The sequence below is a fragment of the Dromiciops gliroides genome, chromosome 4 (assembly GCF_019393635.1).
Source record: "Dromiciops gliroides isolate mDroGli1 chromosome 4, mDroGli1.pri, whole genome shotgun sequence".
In the NCBI taxonomy this organism is placed as follows: Eukaryota; Metazoa; Chordata; class Mammalia; order Microbiotheria; family Microbiotheriidae; genus Dromiciops; species Dromiciops gliroides.
In genome coordinates this window covers 444,536,840-444,557,751 of record NC_057864.1, presented here as the reverse complement: position 1 = coordinate 444,557,751, position 20,912 = coordinate 444,536,840, and positions in this window count along the sequence as shown.

The following is a 20,912-nucleotide window of genomic DNA, read 5'->3' as shown; positions in this document are numbered from 1 at the left end:
TGAGGGTTAAGTGACTTGCCCAGGGTCACACAGCTAGTAAATGTTAAGCATCTGAGGTCAGATTTGAACTCAGGTCCTCCTGAATCCAGGGCCACCTAGCTGCCCCTGAGTCCTCTTTCTTTCTCCATTTTTTCTTAACTTCGAGTCTTTCTTCTTCCACCAAAGTTGGAGGTGAGGAAGTTCAGATCAAGAGGAGACTTAATTTGTCCAAGGTAGGCAGTGGCAAATATCCAGGATTCCCAGTTCAAACCTAGGTCCTGTGTCTCCAAACTTAACTTGCTTTCCACTATGGGTATTTAGTGATTCATAGTTCCTAAGTGGTCCCCAAAATGCTGGGTGCTGTGCAGAGAGCAAAGCAAACACAGGGCCCTGCCCAGGAGGAGACTTTACTTTCACTAGAGTGTGCTGGATAATCACATATCTTTTACCTGCTCCTTTGCTTCTCTTTGAGTGAGGGGTTCACTTGACTGGACATCCTTATATGGAAAAAAAAAAACCTGGGAAAGATTTTAAAAGCTAGCAAACAAAAGAGTATACAAAGGTCAAAAATAAAGGCTGTTGAATGAGGGGAAATGCAGGAGCTCAGCTTTGAGTGATATACAAAGGGACTGGACAGATTGGTTTATTGTTCCTTATACTGGACAGGAAGGGAGGATGACAAGTCTGAAGGGCTTTCTGACCCACTCTGCTCACTAATAACACTTTGGGCTGGGGGAGGTGGAGAGAGGGCTTTCTTTCCTCTGGAACATTCAATTTTCAGCAAATAGTCAGAGGATAAAGGAAGCAGCTTGGTACAGTGGGAAATACAGCTGAATCTGGAGACAGAGAACATGAAGATGAACTAACTCCACCCCTGCTAATTATCTGTCTGCCCTGGGGCAAATGTCTTTCCCCCTCTGAGTCTCAGTTTCCCCATTTGTAATTATGGACTAGCTGGTGCCTCCATTCAGCTGTCTGTGGTGTTCTCTCTCTCTCTCTCTCTCTCTCTCTCTCTCTCTCTCTCTCTCTCTCTCTCTCTCTCCCTCCCTCTATCTTTGTGCAAACCTCCAAAGGGTCATGTTGCTAGCTCTCCTCCCAAGCTGTGCCTGCAATGGCCCCATCACTGCAGGTATAAAATTAAGAAATCTGCAGTTGTTCCTCTTCGGCTCAACTGGTAGAGTCTGAAGCTTGCTGAGGAAGAGATGCCAACTCTGCAGCATGAGTGTGCATTCTGAGAGCATCTACCTCCAATCTGTGTATAGCTCTTCCAGCAAAGGCAGGCCTACTTGGGAAGGAGACAGATGCTCTTTGCAAAATGGACTCTCAGCCTGAGACAATTTTGTTTTCATTTAGAACAAAGGAGATTCTAAGCCCATATAGATATGGGGACTTGTCTTCAAAGCAGAGCAAGGTGACTAGGGCTTTGACACTGGGCTTTAAAACTTAGAGGACATTGAAAACACTATCGTTGGGTGTACTTCCTTCCCCTGTGGTCCCAGCCATACCTACTCTGCCCTTCCACCCCTACCCCCCACTCCCCAGCAGCAGTCAGTCCAAGCACAGAAATTTCATGGTGTCCTGGGACTTACACTAGCTCCAGATGAACTCTCCAGCCAGGCACAAAATTTCCTGATTCAGGCTGTGCTTTAAGGACTGTAAAAGAGGACTAGGCTTAGTCAAGAGACTTAGCCCTGACTCCAGCATACTGCCCTTGTTTTGAAGAGATCAGCTGCTGCTGCCCAAGTACTTCCTTACTCTCCCCACTTCTGTCTCTGTGCTTCCGGGGTCATATCCATTTAAGCTGTGAGGTAGCACAATGGATAGAGTGCTGAGCTTGGAGATAGTTACCCCCGGGGAAGCTAGGTGGCGAAGTGGATAGAGCACCAGCCCTGGAGTCAGGAGGACCTGAGTTCAAATCCGGCCTCAGACACTTAACACTTACTAGCTGTGTGACCCTGGGCAAGTCACTTAACTCCCATTGCCTCACTAGAAAAAAATAGAAAAAAGAAGAAAAGAAAAATAATTGTATCATTTAAGTGAAGTCTTAAAACATGAAAATTGAGATAGTTACCCTGAGTTCATGATCTTGACTCAGATACATATCAGCTGTGTGATCTTGGGCAAGTTACTTTCTCTGTGCCTCAATTTTCTATTCTGTAAACTGGGAATATTAGTAGCACCTATATCACAGGCATGTTGTGAGTCTCAGATGATACGAGATGTGTAAAGCACTTTACAAACTTTAAAGCTTTATACGCATGCTAGCTATTATTGTTATTGTTACTATTTGGGAGCACATGGCCTTCCCCAAACACCAACCAAAAGGGCCTATTGCCTTCAGCATTAACTGCCTTATCCTGGCTACATTTTCAGCTAAATCCAAGCATTACACCCCTTTGACACACCAACCCCTTCCTCCGCACCAGGGCATGGTTGGCCAGGAGTCTGTGTCTGCTCATGTAGGAAGAGGAAAGGAGGAAAAGGGAACAAGGGAGGGAGCTCACCTAACATGGAGAAGGGGTATAGGATATGACCCGGCCTAAACATGGAGTTTTCAAGGAAGAGAAAAAGGGAGGAGAAATAGAAATGGGGTGTTTGTGCCAGGCTTGGGTTGCCCATGTCTTTTTCCTCTCCAGCCACTTCCACAGGAATGGAATATTTGGGTCAGTCATGCCCTTTGGAGACTGCTTTCCTTGAGAGGGCAAAGATGATCCACACCCCTCAACACATGCCAGGGAGAAAGAGACGGGATCAACTGGAAGAGGAAGCAGCCTCTGATCAGGCAGCTGGAACTGAGGCAAAGGAAAATCAGAAAAGCAGGGACAGCAAACAGAGCTGGCTTTGCACCCAGCTTGGGCAGCAGGCGCTGGCCAGGATCAGCAGTACCCAGCCTGGCAGGAGGAGCCCAGGAGTGGCTGATATTTTTCCTTCTGCTTCCCTGAAGCGGTAGGAGTGGATGTTTGAATCTGAGCCCCTGTATTGTTCTCTCTTTGATCTCTCAGGTTTGGCTTGCTTCCAGACAAAAGATTTTGGGTTGTTTGATCTAGGAGAAGCCACAGGCTTGCCCAGCCTATGCAGTGGTTGCTTGATGTATTTGGTTCAGTTATGCCAACCTTGGGTGATGATTGAACTCCATTGAGAAGCAAGCAAGGATAACAAGAGGAGCAGGGGCTGAGGTAGAGTCAGACTGGACAAATGCACACACCTAAAACCTTAGAGCAAGAAGTCTACCATCCATTGCCACCTTCAAAGGGCACAGAGCAAAGGGAGAGAGGCCAGAGTTCCAAGTCATGGACAGTTTGATTCTACCTGAGAGTGCCCTCTGGTGTATGGCAGAGTGCATAACAGCTGCTGAGGGAAGTGTGAGTGATAACACTGCTTTTATCACTAGATTGAGCCTGGCACTAGGTCAGAAGCACCCCCTCGTAGTTAAAATAGCAAGGGATCCCAAAGAGGGGAAAACAACAGAGATTGTTTTCTTTCTCTCTTATGAAAAGGAAAGCAATAAGAACACTAGTCTTTGAGATACACACACACACACACACACACACACACACACACACACACACACACACACACACACACACACACACATTCCTCCTCAGCAGACTCTGTTGATTCTTGTGTCATAGCAACTATGAATAAGTAAGAAATTGATTGAGTAAAACAATCAACTCACCCTATCCCACTTAAAGTAAGTCACAAGATGCCCTGATACCTTAATCAGGTGAGAACAATCTCAATCAATCAGTCTCAATAATAGGCTTTAGGCTAAGTGCAAAAGTCCTTGGAACTGGAATGACTTGTAGGAGAATAATGCTCTGATTCACTGAGGAAGCTTGTTCATGCCCTGGGGATCATATATAAAGTATAAAGCTAGTTGAGAACCAGGGATTACACCAGAGATTGGAGCACCTGGAGAAGTCCAGTAAAATCCCACTTTGGGGAGAGGGAGGCAGGGCTCAAGGAGAAGCCTCAGCATTGGCCTTGGCCTAGTTCTCCCCCTCCACTCCCCTTGGCCAAAGGAGGACCTTGGGTCATTTGACAACTGTGTCTACATGGAGAGCAAAGGACAGACTAGGCATAGACTAATGACCACAGAAACTCAGCAAAGAGGCTACATTTTGTCAAAGATGACTTCTTGAGTACTCCTCTTCCCTCTTCAATAAGTTCAATACTTGGCTTAGAATTTTTCTCCCTTCCCCAACCCCTGCCCTCATAGTAGGGGATTTCAATATCCATCTTGAGTCTCCCTCAGATACTCAAGATCACACAGTTTCTCAAACTTATTCACCTCCCATGAGCTACTCCTCCACCCTATCTCAACCACGCACAAAGATGGTCATACCCTTGATCTTGCTATCACCCACAAATGTATCACCTCCATTTCAAGAATTCTGAAATCCCCTAACTGACCACAACCTATTGACATTGCCCCTCTACTTTTCCTTATATAACCCTACTCTTCATCTACACTGTGACCTCTAATCTCCTCACCCCTCAATTATCTCCCAGGCACTAGCTACTCTCTCCTCTCCTCCCCATCTTGACTCCTTGGTCAACCAATTCAACTCTACATTGTTCTCATCTCTTGAATCCTGAGTCCTGGTCATATTGCTGATTATTCCCAGTCAAGGCTCAGTCTTGGATCACTCTTGTATTTGTCACCTTCATGCCTATACATATGCTACAGAACAAAGATGGAGAGAATCATGCAACCATTTTGACTGGATCTACCAATTTATGTTATACAACCTCAACTGGGCCCTCACTGCTGCTAGGCAATTTTACTATATCTCCCTCATCAGCTCACTATCCCATTCTCCACAATGGCTCTTCCACACCTTTTCAACCCTCCTCAAACCTCTCTTGGCTCCCCCTTTACCCACTCTCTCAGCTGAAGACTTTGCCTCACATCTTATAGAAAAAAGTTAAGACCATTCTTCATGACCTCTCTCTTTTCCCTTTTTCATCTCTCATCACTCAGGTGTCTTCTGCCCCTCTCCTCCCCCTTCATCACTGTCTTACATGATGAAGTGACCTTAATCTTTACCAAGGCTATTCACTCTACATGTTCAAATCATCCCCCTCCACCTTGTCTCTTCCAACATATTGTCACCTTTTTCATCCCTACTCTCACATTTATTTTCAATCTCTCCCTCTCTACTGGCTTATATCTTATTTCTTACAAATATGCCCATGTCTCCCCTATCCTGAAAGAAAAAAAAAACCCTCCCTTGATGCTTCCATTCCTGCTATTGACCTATTTCTTTTTTGTCCCTTGTAGCTAAAATCCTCAAAAATGTCTCTAATAGGCGTTTCTACTTTTTCTCCTCTCATTTTGGTCTTAACACCTTACAATCCAGCTTCTTATCTTACCAGTCTGCTGAACCATCTCTCTCCAAAGTTACTAATGATCTCTTAGTTGCCAAATCCAATGGCCTTCTCTCAATCCTCATTCTCTTTGACCTTTCTGTAGCCTTTGACACTGTTGATCATGCTCTTCTCCTTGAGACTCACTTTTCTTTGGGTTTTTGGGACTCCTCTCTCTGGGTTTTCTTCCTACCAATGCTTTGCTGAATCCTCCTCTATGACTATGCCCTCTAACTATAGGTGTTCCTAAGGATTCTGTCCAGGCTCCCCTTCTCTTCTTCCCCTACTATTTCACACGGTGATGTCATTAGCTCCTGTGGATTTAATGACCATCTCCATGCTGATGATTCTTAAATCAACTTTTTTGCCCCAATTTCTCTGCTGACTTCCAATATTGCATCTCCAACTGACATTCAGCAATATTAAATTGAATTATCCAATAAACATCTTAAACTCAATATGTCCAAAACAGAACTCATTATTTTACCCTCTAAACTTGACATTCCCACCTTTTCTACCTTTCCTATGACAGTAAAGAGCAACAACATGCTCCCAGATGGTAACACCATTCTCCCTGTCCAGGAGTCATCCTGAATTCTTCACTATCTCTCACCTCCATATCCAGGCTGTTGCTAAGGCCTGTTGGCTTCATCTGTTCAAATCTCTCAAATTTGCCTTTTTCTCTCTTCTGACACTGCTACCACACTGGTGCAGGCCTTCATCACCTCATGCACTATTTTTTTTTTAAGTGAGGCAATTGGGGTTAAGTGACTTGCCCAGGGTCACACAGCTAGTAAGTGTTAAGTGTCTGAGGCCAGATTTGAACTCAGGTACTCCTGAATCCAGGGCCAGTGCTCTATCCCACCTAGCTGGGTACTCTTTATTCTAGTGGCCTCCTGGCTGTTCTATGAATAAGACATTCCATCTCTTAGCTCCAAGCATTTTCTCTGGCTCTGCCCCATCACTGAAACTCTCTCCTTCCTCATCTCGACCTACTAGCTTTTCTGGTTTCCTTTAAGTCCCAACTTAAATTCCACCTTCTACAGGAAGCCTTTCCTAACTCCTCTTATTTCCAGTGCCTCCCCACCACCCCCCCTTTTTTTTTTTTGCGGGGCAATGAGGGTTGAGTGACTTGCCCAGGGTCACACACCTAGTAAGTGTCACGTATCTGAGGCCAGATTTGAACTCAGGTTCTTTATCTATTTTATCCACTGCGCCACCTAGCTGCCCCACCTAGCTGCCCCACCTTCCCTCTTTTAATCATTGCTATTTATCCTGTATATAGTTTGCTTTGTATATATTAGATTGTAAGCTCCTTGAGAGTAAGGACTATCTTTTGCCTCTTTTTGTATCCCCAGTGCTTAGCACATAGTAGATGCTTAATAAATGTTTATTGATTGATTGATCTCTGTGGTCTATAATGAAGCTCTCATGAAGTTTACATTCTAATATGGGAGACAATATGCACACACATATACATGTGGTTGTAATATTTACAAAATGAATATGAGGGGGCAGCTAGGTGGCACAGTGGATAAAGCACCAGCCCTGGATTCAGGAGGACCTGAGATCAAATCCGGCCTCAGACATTTGACACTAGCTATGTGACCCTGGGCAAATCACTTAACCCTCATTGGCCCCCCCCCAAAAAAAAAACCTAATGCAAAATAAGTGAAAAGAAGGAATATCTCAAATTTCCTAAAATGAATATGAGGTAGTTTGGGAAGGACAGTGCTAGTAGTTACATAAATCAGGATTCCTTACACAAGACACGCTCTCTTCATACATTTGCACTGGCTGTCTCCTTACTCCTGGAAAGCTTTCTTTCCTTGTCTCCGTTGCCTGGCTTCCTTCAAATCTCAGCCAAAATCTGACCTTCTAAAAGAAACCTTTCCTGACATCCCTAAATACTAGTGCCTTCTCTCTGATGAGGGAATTCACCTATATCTTGTTTGTACATAACTGTTTGCATGTTATTTCCCCTATTAGACAGTCAGCTCCTTGAGGACAGGGACCATATTTTTTGCCTTTCTTTGCTTTTCAGTAGTTAGTATAGTACTTGGCATGTTGTAGTTGCTTAATAAATGCATGTTGACTTAACTCTAGGAACAAGGAGTGTAGCTAGATCATAGAGTATAAGGAGGTAAGTAAAACATAAGAAGACTGGCTTCTTCTTTGGTTTTAAATGCTATTTGATGCTGGAGGTAATAAAGAACTACTGGACTATTGATTAGGGGAGTGACATGATCAGATTTTGACTTTGGGATAAATCATTTTGGCAGCAGATGGATAGTAGAGGGAAAAGAATTGAAGCAAGGGAACCAATTAAAAGGCAATTGTATTAGTCTGGAAAAGAGGTCATGAGGGCTTGAATCATGGTGGTGTCTGTGAGAATGGAGAGAAAAGGATGTATAAAAGAGATGTCACAAAAGTAAAAAAGAAAGCAAGTTTTGGCAGTTATGTATAGGGTAATAAAAAGCTAAGGATAATGCAGGAATTTGAACCTGGGAGACCAGAAGGATAGATATAGATAGATAGATAGATAGATAGATAGATAGATAGATAGATAGATAGATATAATAGATGGATAGATGGATGGATGGGTGGATGGCTGGCTGGCTGGCTGATAAATAGATTATGGATGGATAGATGTACAGATGAATGGATAATAGATGGATAGATAGAGCAAGCATCTATTATGCTTCTTCTGTGTCAGGTACAGTGCTAGTACCAGGGATATAAATATAAGCAAACAAAACAGTCATTATCCTCAAGAAGCTTATATTGGGGGGAGACAACACATAAAGGTAAGCTGAAAGTAGGGGGTAGAGGAGAGTATATATGCCTGATCATATGATGTGGAAATGGCCAAGGAATGACAAGGAAATCTGATTTCTGCAAAGATAAGGCAAAGACCAAGCTATCATAACCTATCATCTAAGAGGAAATGTTCAAGTTTCTCCTGGATGATGGATAGAGTTCAGGAGGCTTGGTGTGGATTGTTATGCACTTTCATCCAAATGAGGAAAGTTCAAAAGGGGAGTAGGTTTTAGGGGAAAGATAATGAGATATATTTACAATATGGTGAGTTTGAGATTGGGAATTGGAATTTCAGTTTGAGTTGTCCAGAAGATAGTTGGTGAAAATTAACTATTGTTTAGGAAAAAAACGTATAGATATATAGATCTGGATATGTAGATCAGGAAAGCATTTGCATCGAGATGATATCATCTATGGGAGCTAAAAAGATCACTGAGTGAGATAGAAGAAAAAAATAAGAGGACACTGTCTTTCTGTCTTGGAGGACATCCACAGTGAGTAGAAGTGATACAGATCAAGAACTCCATTCCAGGGTTCTTTCTTTCATAGTATGCTCTGTTTCTAAGAAACACATGGAATTTTTCACTCTAAAGACCCCTGAACCTTGCCATCCACCCCACTGTCACCCTCTTAGAATGTACAGGTCTTTTCATCTTCCCTGTAGCTGAACTTTCTTTTTAATATTTTCTCCCTTGATTTAATAAATTCGTTTTCATTCATTCATTCATTCTTTGTTCATTCGTATTTGTTGATATTAATTCAGTTCCTTCCTAGCTATAGATCTGTCGGTCCAGGTGCTCCAACTTAGGCTTTGAGAAGCTAGCCTTTGGTTCTAAAGCATGGAATCAGAGGCTAGTACCTACCCCTTAGAATCTTTCTTTGTACTGCAAATCTGTCCCTTCCATAAGATTCCCAGGCTTCAGAAATGTCTTGCCTTGTATCTTTGAAACTGGTCAGATTGGGATTGTTCTTTCCTGTTTTGTGCAGAGGGTGAAGATCACAGTTCACCTGCTAGAACTCCAGCTCTCTCTCCTCTCCTACTCTCACCAACTCTGCCCAGACCCTTGGCCTCTTATGCAGGTGTGGAACATTGCTCTCCACCAAGGACAAGAGAGTCACATACCAATGGGCTTTGGGACTTGGGTTACAGTTAATTGAAGACATTTACTGGAAGAAGTGGTGGGAGAAAAAAAAATCAAAAGGAATCTTAAGGCTGCATTGAAAACATAGTGTCCAGAAGGAGAGAGGTTAATGTCCTACTGTTTTCTGCCTTTGTCAGATTATATCTCAGGCAACAGGGCCATTGTTGGGTGGAATAGTTTAGATAAGCTGGAAAGAGACTAGTAGGGGGTGACTAGGATGATGAAGGGGCCAGCATAATTCACATTTGTATAGCACTTTAACATTTTCAAAGCATTTTCTTCCCAACTCTCCTGTGATGTATGTAATGAAAGCTCTGAGAGAGCAAGTATCTCCTCCACAATTACCCATCTAATGGTTGTCAGAAGTGGGAGATGAATCCTGGATCTGTCCTGGCCAGAACAGTCACTCTACCAAAGGAACCAGGGATATTTAGTTTGAAGAGAAGCCTTAGGAGGGATGGGAGAGCCATTTTTCAAGGATTTGAAGGGCTCTCTTCAGGGAAAGAGATAAGACTTATTTATATTGGCCCCGGAGGGCAGAACTTCAAGAAATAAATGGAAGCTGCAAAGAGACAGATTTCGGCTAGATAATAATGCCAGCTGATACTTGTATAGCACCTACTATGTGCCAGATACAATGCCAAATGCTTTGCAAATGATATCTCATTTTATCCTTCCACTATAACCCTGGGAAGTAGGTACTGTGATTATCCCTATTTTATAGATGAGGAAATTGAGGCAAACAGAACTTAAGTGATTTGCTTAGGGTAATGTACCTAGTAAGTATTTGAGGCAAGATTATGTACTCAAGTCTTCTTGGCTGGAGGCCCAGGGCAGGCTACCTCAGGAGGGGAAGCTAGGTGGTTCAGGGGATAGAACACTGACTCTCTCATCTCAGACACTTACTAGCTGTGTGACCCTGGGCATGTCACTTAACCCCAGTTGCAAAAAACTGGGGCCATCTGTAGTTTTACTGATATCTATCTTGCCACTGGACCCAGATGGCTCTGGAGGAGAGAGTAAGGTTGGTGACTTGCACAGCCCTCTCTCACTTAAATCCAATTCAGTGCAAATCATGACATCACCTGATGTCATAGTCCTCTTCCAGTGAAGGACAAACAACAACAACCTCAGGAGGTTGTGGGCTTTGCCTCGCTGGAGGTTCAATGGCCACTTGTCACATATGCTGGAGAAGGGATTTTGTTAGTTATTCATGGTATTAGACCATCATCCAGGTCTCCTTCAGTCAAAAATTCTTTGATTCTTTGTAATGTGGGCAAGAAGAACAAGACAACAAAAAGAATCTATAAAACAAGAGAAATATTTAAATATGAAAAACCAAAAGGTATAACTCCCCCCCCTTCCTCTTTCCATTAGCATATGGTTATAAACTAAACTAGAAGTAAACAAAATGACTGAACTTCTAGGCTTTAGCCTAGAAAAGATAGTTGAAACTATGACTTTCATAAGCAATATCCCACTGCCCTCTGCTGTTCAGAGATGATATACCCATAATCTCTTTCCCAAGCCTGGTTTTGAGAGTGAGAAAGAACTGGTCTGAGCAAACAATATATATTCGATTCAATTCAATTGATCAATCAATCAACATTTATTAAGTACCTACTACTGCCAAGCACTGTGCTAAATGCTGGGGATACAAAAAGAGGCAAAGGACTATACCTGCCCTCAAGGAGTTGATAGTCTAATTGGGGGAGACAATATGCAAACAAACACATATACAAAGCAAGCTATATACACAATCCAACAAAAATTTATTAAGTGTATTTTGTATATAAGATGCCATGCTTACTACCAGGACCAGAAACCATGTCTGAGTGACTTAACTCTTATTTTCAGAATTCCTGCCCTAGGGCCCATTGGTCTGATTGTTGAGGTTTCAGGCAAGCCCAGGACATCTCTGCTCTTTGGCTCAATTCTCAGGAGCTGCCTTGCTATGCCATTGAAAATACTCCTAGGGGGCAGCTAGGTGGCGCAGTGGATTAAGCACTGGCCCCTGGATTCAGGAGGACCTGAGTTCAAATCCAGCCTCAGACACTTGACACTTACTAGCTGTGTGACCCTGGGCAAGTCACTTAATCCTCATTGCCCCACTAAACTAAACTAAACTAAACTAAACTAAAATAAAATAAAAGAAACTAAAAGAAACTAAAATAATAAAATAAAATACTCCTAGCCCCTCTTTCTAGCTTTAAAATCACAATCAAATCTTCTGCAAAGCACAGATCAATCTTCTCTCCTCTGATTTCCATTTGACAACTTTGTAACTTTACAAACCAAAATATCCTTCCTTGACCAACCTCCCATGGATACAGGAGGGTGCTGGAGTCAGCTCTGACCAGCTGCCAAGAGCCAAAGTTTTCAGTGTAAGCATTTACACTTCAAAATCTAGTGCCACAAAATAGGGCTTGATTGATTCTTGTTGATTGTCTAGATTTAAGAAAGTGATGGAAGAAAATGTTAATAATACAGATGAAACTAAAAAGTGTGTCTTAGGACATTTGCCAGCATACCCCTGTATATATGCAAGTGTTTCTCCCTATTCGATCATAAGCTTCTTGAGGGTAGAGAATTTCTTAGTCTTTTTTTTTTTAATTTGTATTCCAGTACACAGCTTGGCACACAATAAATGCTGGATGAATACTTATTCATTGACATACACAGATCCTACTTAAAAACTGAAAAGCCAGGAAACAATATGCATGCAAGTGTGACAAAAAAGTAGAATGTGTGATAATTACAAAGGAGGTATTCAGACAAAAGGATATGGGAAATTTGAGGAGAGAAAGATCTAGCACTTTCAGTCAGAACCATAACTCTGGATGGAGTGATGGACATTTTGTCCATGGTACCAGCATTGAGTGGAAATATACTTCCTTCTTTTTTTCCCCCCTGTGGTGCAATGAGGGTTAAGTGACTTGCCCAGGGTCACACAGCTAGTAAGTGTCAAGTGTCTGAGGCTGGATTTGAACTCAGGTCCTCCTGAATCCAGGGCTGGTGCTCTATCCACTATGCCACTTAGCTGCCCCAATATACTTCCTTCTTGGGGAAGTTCTCCAGAGTCTTCTATGAGCCCTTTGCCACCTAGTATGACTACTCTCTTTCCTGGGCTGCCACCTTTGAGGGTTCTCTTATCATCTCTCCATTCCCCTGCTAGCACCTTCCCTCACTGATGCATTATGAACTTTACCTGTTGTACCACAGAAGTGAAGGAAAGAACAAGCATTTATTACATGCCTACAATATGTCAGGCATTGTGATTAAGCACTTTACAAATATTATTTCATTTGATCCTCACAACAACTTGGGAGGTAGGTACTCTATTATCCCCATTTTATCCCCATATTTACAGTTAAGGAACTGAGGTTGACAGAAGTTAAGTAATTTGCCCAAGGTCATACAACTAGCAAGTGTCTGAGGCTAGAGTTGAACTCAGGTCTTTCCGACTCCAGGTCCAGTCCTTTACTCACTGTGCTTACCTGGCTGCCCAGCTGCCTTAGCCATGTAGACTCCTAGGAGCAGAGGTATGAGTGGTAAAAATGATAACACCATTTCTCCTTTCACCCACTAGCAGAGCCCCTTTCTCCCCTTTCAACTGTCCCATCTTCCACACTTTCCTGGCTCTGATTTTGTTTTTTAAAAGCAAGCCCAGGAACTAAGGGTGTCTTGGGATAATAGAGGCACTCCCCCAGAAGAGAGAGAAATGGCATTTCAAATATCAGAGGGATGAAATATAAACTAGCAATGGCCTGTGGCATGAGGAAGGGAGATGGGGTGTTTCATGGAATCATAGAAAATGACAGAGCAGAAGGGACCCTGGAGATCTTTTGATTCAACTTCTGAGTTTAACAGATCTGGGAGACAGATCTGATCTCAGTCTGGAGAGCTGAGAGGTTGAAAACATTTATTTAAAAATTTTTTTTTTAATTTTTGCGGGGCAATGAGGGTTAAGTGACTTGTCCAGGGTCACACAGCTAGTAAGTGTCAAATGTCTGAGGCTGGATTTGAACTCAGGTCCTCCTGAATCCAGGGCCAGTGCTTTATCCACTGTGCCACCTAACTACCCCTGAGAGGTTAAAAACAACAAAAAAAAACCACCTCACAATTTCCCATGGTCCCTTTGTGAATTAGTAGCAGAGCTAGGGCCTAGAATTCTGGTCTCCTTATTTCTAGTATGCTATCTTTTGCCTACTTTGCCTCAATGCTATGGCTGCCCATACAGTTAATAAGCTTCCATTAGAGGTAGGAGGGTAACTGGTTCCTCGACTAAGGGCCTGGAGGTCTCCCAGGGAGAACCTGTAAGAGTTAAGTTTCCAGAAAAGACAGATTTATTGCTTCATGTGGCTTAATCTCAGTCCTGCTTGACCTGTTTACAAAATAAGGGAATTCACCTCTTCCGGGAGTAGGGAAAGGAGAGGAGATTCTCTTCTTTCCTGACTCCATACCTACTGGGATAACATACACATAAAGCATGCCTACCTTTGAATACACAGATGCCGTGACTGACTTTTTGGTAAACCTGCATTTTGAGATTTGGGTTTTTTTTCTTATTTAATTCATCAAGCATTTATTAAGTGCCTACTATTTACATTAATGTTATGTAAGGGATGATACTGATATGTTGGAAATACACACAGTAGAATGAAATTCCTTAACCCAATCAGAGTATTGAATACGTTGGATAGGACTTCATTCCACTGACATGGGTAACTTCCAATAAGGAAACACCTTTTAATTTCAAAGAAGTCATGGGTCATCAACATTTCAGGAGACAGAAGAAAATAATGAAGATTAAACAGGGAAGAAGGGAAAATTCCTGCTGGAGTTACACACCCAGATTTCATGGAATAAATGGGTCATCTCTTCTTTCATCCATCATCACCTCTTTTTCCTCCTCCAAACCAATAAACTTTCTCCTGACTGTTTATCCTTATCCTGTCTCTCTCTCTGGTCTCAGAAGGTCAAATGGCCATCTTCCTTGCCAAAGCTGAGTCCGTTAGCAAGGGTTTTTAACTTTTTGGTGTCATGGACCTCTTGGTCAGTCTAGTGAAGCCTGTGAACTCCCTCTTGTAAATAAGGTTTTTTTAAGTATAAAAAATAAAATCCATAATATTACAAGGGCAACCAATTAGATTGTGATATCTTTTTATTTTTAATTTCATGGACCTGGGGTTAAGAAGCCCGAGCTCCCTTCATTGTGTTCTCTCTCATCTTCTAAGTTTTTTTTCTTGAGGTTTTTTTTTTAAAGAGAAAAATATTTTTATGTTTTCTTAATTTTAAAAAAATATTTTATTCTGAAGTTAAGAAATAAAACAAGCATTTCCATAACACAGAATAGAAAAATGAATGCACATGAAAGCACAAATATTATGTACAACTTGCTATTCCTTCAAAATATATAATAAAATTATCATAATAATTATTAAGCATATAATAAAGTTTTTTTTCTTTTTTTCTTCCTCCCCCCCATTAGAAACAAATACGATGGCAGAAATTAGGCATAGACCAACATCTTACACCTTATACTAAAATAAGGTCAAAATGGATACACGATTTAGACATAAGAGGTGATACCATAGGCAAATTAGGAGAGAAAGGAATAGTCTACCTATCAGATCTTTGGAAAGGAAAACAGTTTTTGACCAAACAAGAGATAGAGTATATTATAAAATGCAAAGTGGATTATTTTGATTACATTAAATTAAAAAATTTCTGTGCAAACAGAAGCAATGCATCCAAAATTAGAAGGGAGGCAGAAAGCTGGGAAACAATTTTTGAGGCCAGTACTTCTGATAAAGGCCTCATCTCTAAAATATATAGGGAACTAAATCAAATTTATAAGAATCCAAGTCATTCCCCAATTGAGAAATGGTCAAAGGATATGAACAGGCAGTTTTCTGATGAAGAAACCAAAGCTATCTAATCCCATATGAAAAAAATGCTCTAAATCTCTAATGATTAGAGAGATGCAAATTAAAACAACTCTAAGGTACCACCTGACACCTATCAGGTTGGCTAAAATGACAAAAAAGGAAAATAATAAATGTCGGAGAAGCTGTGGGAAAATTGGAACACTAATCCATTGTTGGTGGAGCTGTGAACTGATCCAACCATTCTGGAGAGCAATTTGGAATTATGCCCAAAGGGCGATAAAGCTGTGCATACCTTTTGACCCAGCAATACCACTTTTGGGTCTTTTTCCCAAAGAGATCATGGAAGGGGGAAAGGGACCCACATGTACAAAAATATTTATAGCTGCTCTTTACGTGGTGGCAAAGAATTGGAAGTTGAGGGAGTGCCCATCAATTGGGGAATGGCTGGACAAGTTGTGGTATATGAATACAATGGAATACTATTGTGCTATAAGAAACGATGAGCAGGAGGAGTTCAGAGAAACCTGGAGGGTCTTGCATGGGCTGATGATGAGTGAGATGAGCAGAACTAGAAGAACATTGTACACAGTAACATCAACATTGAGTGTTGATCTACTGTGATGGACTGACTATATTCTTCTCACCAGTGCAATGGCACAGAAGAGTTCCAGGGAACTTGTGATGGAAGAGGATCTCCAAATCCAGGAAAAAAAAAAAAAGAACTGTGGAGTATAGCTGCTAAATGAACCATACTATTTCTTTTGTTTTTGATGCTGTTGGTTTTTTTCTATTTTGAGGTTTTCCATCATTGCTCTGATTTTTTTTCTCTTATAACATGACTAATGCAGAAATAGGATTAATGTTATTATGTGTGTGTATATATATCAGATTACCTGCTGTCTAGGGGAGAGGGGAGGGAGGGGAGGGAGGGAGAAAAATCTGAAATTGTAAAGCTTGTATAAACAAAGGTTGAGAACTATCTTTACATGTAATGGAAAAAAATAAAATACTTTATTAATTTAAAAAAAAGAAAAGAAAAAAAGTAAATAAATAGCAGCCAAGCGATAAAAAAAACAAATATGAGCATATATGTAAAACCATTCTATACATACATCTATTTATCAGTTCTTTCTCTGGATGCAGCAAACATCTTCTTTCACAAGTCCTTTGTAGTTGATTTGAGTATTTATAATAGGCAAAATAACTTATTAGCTCAAAGTTGTTCTTAAAACAACATTGTTGCTACTGTATACAACATTCTGTTGGTTCTGCTCATTGCATTCTTCATTACTTCATGCAATCATTTCTAAAATCATTGTTCTCATCATTTCTTATAGTACAGTAGTATTCCATCACAATTATATATCACAGCTCATTTAGCTGTTCCCCAATTGATGGGCATCTCCACAATTTCCAGTTCTTTGCTACCTCAAAGACAGTTGCTATGAGTATTTTGGAAAATGTTCTTTTCCTTTTCCTTTTGAGTTTTTGCAGATCCAACCATACATTTTCTCCCCCGCCCCCACCTGCCTTTTAAAACACTAGCAGCATTTGCAACAAGACAGGGCAGATGCCTGGAGTTCCAAGTTGTGGTCTCAAGAACAAGGCAGAGTACAACTACTCTTGATGGGATTAAACATGTGAATCTGGTCTTGTTGGCATGGTCCTCCAATGGGAATCACGGAATCTGAGAGCTGGAAGGATCCTCGGAAGCTCAGACGACCCCAACTCTGGATTTGCCCATCAAGTCCAACCATTTAATTTTATCCACAAGGAAATCGAAGCTGAGACAGGGCAGAAGTGACTTGCCCAGGTTCATTCAGCTAGGATATGGCCAAGGAAGGATTTGAATTCATATTATCTTTTTTTTTTTTTTTTGGTGAGACAATTGGGGTTAAGTGACTTGCCCAGGGTCACACAGCTAGTAAGTGTCAATTATCTGAGGCCAGATTTGAACTCAGGTCCTCCTGACTCCAGGGCTGGTGCTCTATCCACTGTACCACCTAGCTGCCCCGAATTCATATTATCTTGATTCCAAGCCCACTCTGCCACCTATCTCATCTAGTCCAGTCCATACCTGAACCAGACATTGCCCTACAACATCCTTGGTGAGACTTTTGCTGGAAGGTTTCCAGTGAGGAGAGCCTAGATTTGCCTCTTTGTAATATCTAACCATCATGATTTGCTCTGCCCTCTGGTGGCAAGCAGAGCACCTCTATCCAACTGAGGCCAGCTAGAGGGTAAGCTCTGGAAGGGCAAAGAGCTCAATGACCTTACTCATGAAGCTGCGCACAGAACCTTACACATAGGGTGCTTGTAATTGATGATGATATCTGACAGTGAAGTGCTATCAGTATCTTAATAATAATAATAATATACTAAATGAACATACCTCTTCATACTTATAAGTCTTAGAGATGAAAGGTATCTTGCAAATAATAACTAGTATTTACATAGCACTTTACAAAACACTTAAAATATTATCTCATTTTATCTCCACAATATCCCTGGGAAGTAGGTGTTATTATTATTCCCATTTTATGGATGAGAGACCTGAGGCTTAAAGGGATTAAGTGACTTGCTCTGAGTCAATAGGTAGAAAATGTCTGAAGCCAGAATTGATCTCAAGTCTTCTTGGCTCCACACCCAGCACTCTATCTACTGTGCCACCTAGATGCCTTTCAGTGAAGTGAAATAGAATAAAACAACCTCCCACCCCCATCCCCAGGATGTCAATAGACATTTATTAAGTGCCTAATATGTGCTAGGTACTGTGATAAATTCTGGGGATGACTTAAGGTTATACAGGTTTATCAGTACCATGACAAGAACTTGAGTTCCTGGGTTCCTTATCCACTCTTCCTTATGCAACCTCTGTTGTCTTCTCTCCATTGTGGAGTGGCTCCCACAACTTTATCTGGACTTCTTTTATATGCTTAACCCATAGGTTCATAGAATTTAGAGCTGAAAGAGACCTTTAAGATCTAGTCTAATCCCTTCATTTTTCAGATGCAAAAACAGATCCACAAGGTTTGCACAGGTAAGGAAGGATTTCAGTTGAGGTCCTCTGACCCCAAACCCAAGGTTGGTTGGTTGGTTGGTTCCTTTCTTCCTTCCTTCCTTCCTTCCTTCCTTCCTTCCTTCCTTCCTTCCTTCCTTCCTTCCTTCCTTCCTCCCTCCCTTCCTGGCAATTGGGGTTAGGTGACTTGACCAGGATCACACAGCTAGTAATAAGTATCTGAGCTCAGATAAGAACTATGGTCTGACTCCAGGCCCAGTGTTCTATCCATTGTACAAACTGGTTGTCCCTCTCTACAACTTAGAGCTTAAGAAATTTGCCTAGTACACTGACATTTCTCTAAGGGGCAGATGGCCAGTATGTGTTAAAGATAGGATTTGAACCCAGGTCTTCATGGTTTCAAGACCAGTTCTCTATCCACTATGCCAAGATATATACATCAAATCCACTTTCCATTTTCTCTGCTCAGATGACCAAGTATGCCATTCTATTGGCTCACAGTTCCTACTAATTGACACACCACCACCAGCTGTGGGGTGACTGTATTAGTCCCTTATTCTATGCTTCTTTGAGTTTTTCTCTGACCCACATCTTTGTGATAAAAGCCTGGGTAGAAAGAGCACTGAATTTTGAGTCAGGAACCTTGGGTTCAAATCCTACTTATCTTATTAGCTGCTTTTATAACCCAAACAAAGCACTTCCTTTCTCTGGCTTTTTGTTCTCTAATTTATAGAATGAGTAGTTTAGACTGGATATACAGCCTCTAAGGTCCCTTGCTGATCCTGTGATTCTATGTTGAAGTCATTGTATAATGTCTTAGGAACCACCATTGCCAAAGAAAACTCCCTTTTTCCTCTTGCCTACTTCTCCTTCCCCATGCTAAGGTGATCCATTTGCTTTTACTATTTGTTCCTCTTAAACATAGTTCTTGATATTTTGATCATATTTCACTAGTGAAAGAAGGAAGGAAGGAAGGAAGAAAAAAGAAAGAAAGAAAGAAAGAAAGAAAGAAAGAAGAAAGAGGGGGGAGGGAGGGAGGGAAGGAAAAGGGAAGAAGGAAGGAAAAAAACATTTTCAATAGTGGGCTTTTTCAATCATTTTATAATTAATCCTGGGCCTAGTACCCCTCCTGGTGATGACCCTTGGCTGTGAACTACTCTAAAGACAACAAAGGCATGGTTCTTTGGTCAAGTCATAGGGCAATGAATGCCCTCCCTACTGCATAGGTAAGACAAGGACAGCAGAAATAAGGACTTTATCCTATTTAAATGCCCAGTAGAGGCTACTGTCCAAAACAGTGAGTACTAATTTAATTTGTAGATACTTTGTTCCCTGTATATATGTATGAATAGCTTTTTAAGTGCTAATACCCATATACAACACCACAATAGAAACACCATTATGACACTGGTCTAATTAGCACCTACTACTCCCCTGTATGAATTCTTTAGCCTAGCCACTGCTCCCCAGTGTCTCCAAGGACTCCTAATGCCTACAGGACAAAGTCCAAGTTCTTTGTCTTATTCATAGTTTGGCCCCAACTTTATCCCTTCGGTTTTATCATCTATTACTCCCTTAGATGAGCCCTCTACTCTAATCAAACTAGTCTACACACTATACTCTGAATACACCTTTCATTTTCCCACTTCCAAGCCTTTGCTCATATTTTTTCTCCTTTACAGAAGGCCCTCTCCTTCTCCTCTGTGACACAATCCTACCCATCCTTCCAAGCTCAGCCCAAATTCCTGTTCCAAGGAGGTGTCCTTGACTTCTATAGCTGTGATATTGCCCTCCTCTGATCTCTCTTCATCGGCACTCACCATATATTGCCTTATATTTTCAGCTAATTTTCAAGGGTATATATCTTATTTCCAGAACTGGATTTTTAATTCTTTGCTATCAAGGCCCATTATGTATTTCTTTTCTTTTGGCTGGGCAATGAGGGTTAAGTGACTTGCCCAAGGTCATACAGCTAATAAGTGTCAAGTGTCTGAGGCCAGATTTGAACCCAGGTCCTCCTGACTCCAGGACTGGTTCTCTATCCACTGTGCCACCTAGCTGCCCCCAGCCCATTATATATTTCATTGTATCCCCCGAATGCTTACCATTGTATCATGTACAAAATAGGCATTCATTGAATATTTTGTTGGTTATGATAAGGAAGGTGAATAGAGAAGATGGGGGTGGGGTGGGGTGGGTATGATAGTATTTTTTAAATGTTCAAGATTTATAAATGTTCACATATTTTAAATATATTAGGATTTTCATTTGGAAAAGCATTAGACTTATTGAAATGGATGAAAGATGATATAAGTAGGGAAATAATGGTTTGGGCTTCCTAGCATATCTATTTATTAAGCAATGCATGACAATTGCACAGCTTGGCACTGGACCTCAATTAAAGGGGAATGCTAGGTTTTTATGCATTAAAAGAAATTAACAGGACATAAACGGAGATACAAGATTAGATGATCTGATTTCTATTTGGAAGAAAGATTAGGAACTTTCCAAATTGTAAGGGAGAGAGAGAACAGGTGCAATTCCCTGAAATCATAAAGAGAGACATTCCATTTCCCCCAAGTATATGTATTCAATCAAGGGAACATGGAAACAACTGATTGGGCCAGTTTCCAGATAAGACATATGGGTTGATATGTATAATTGTGAAAAAACTCCTTGTATCAATCT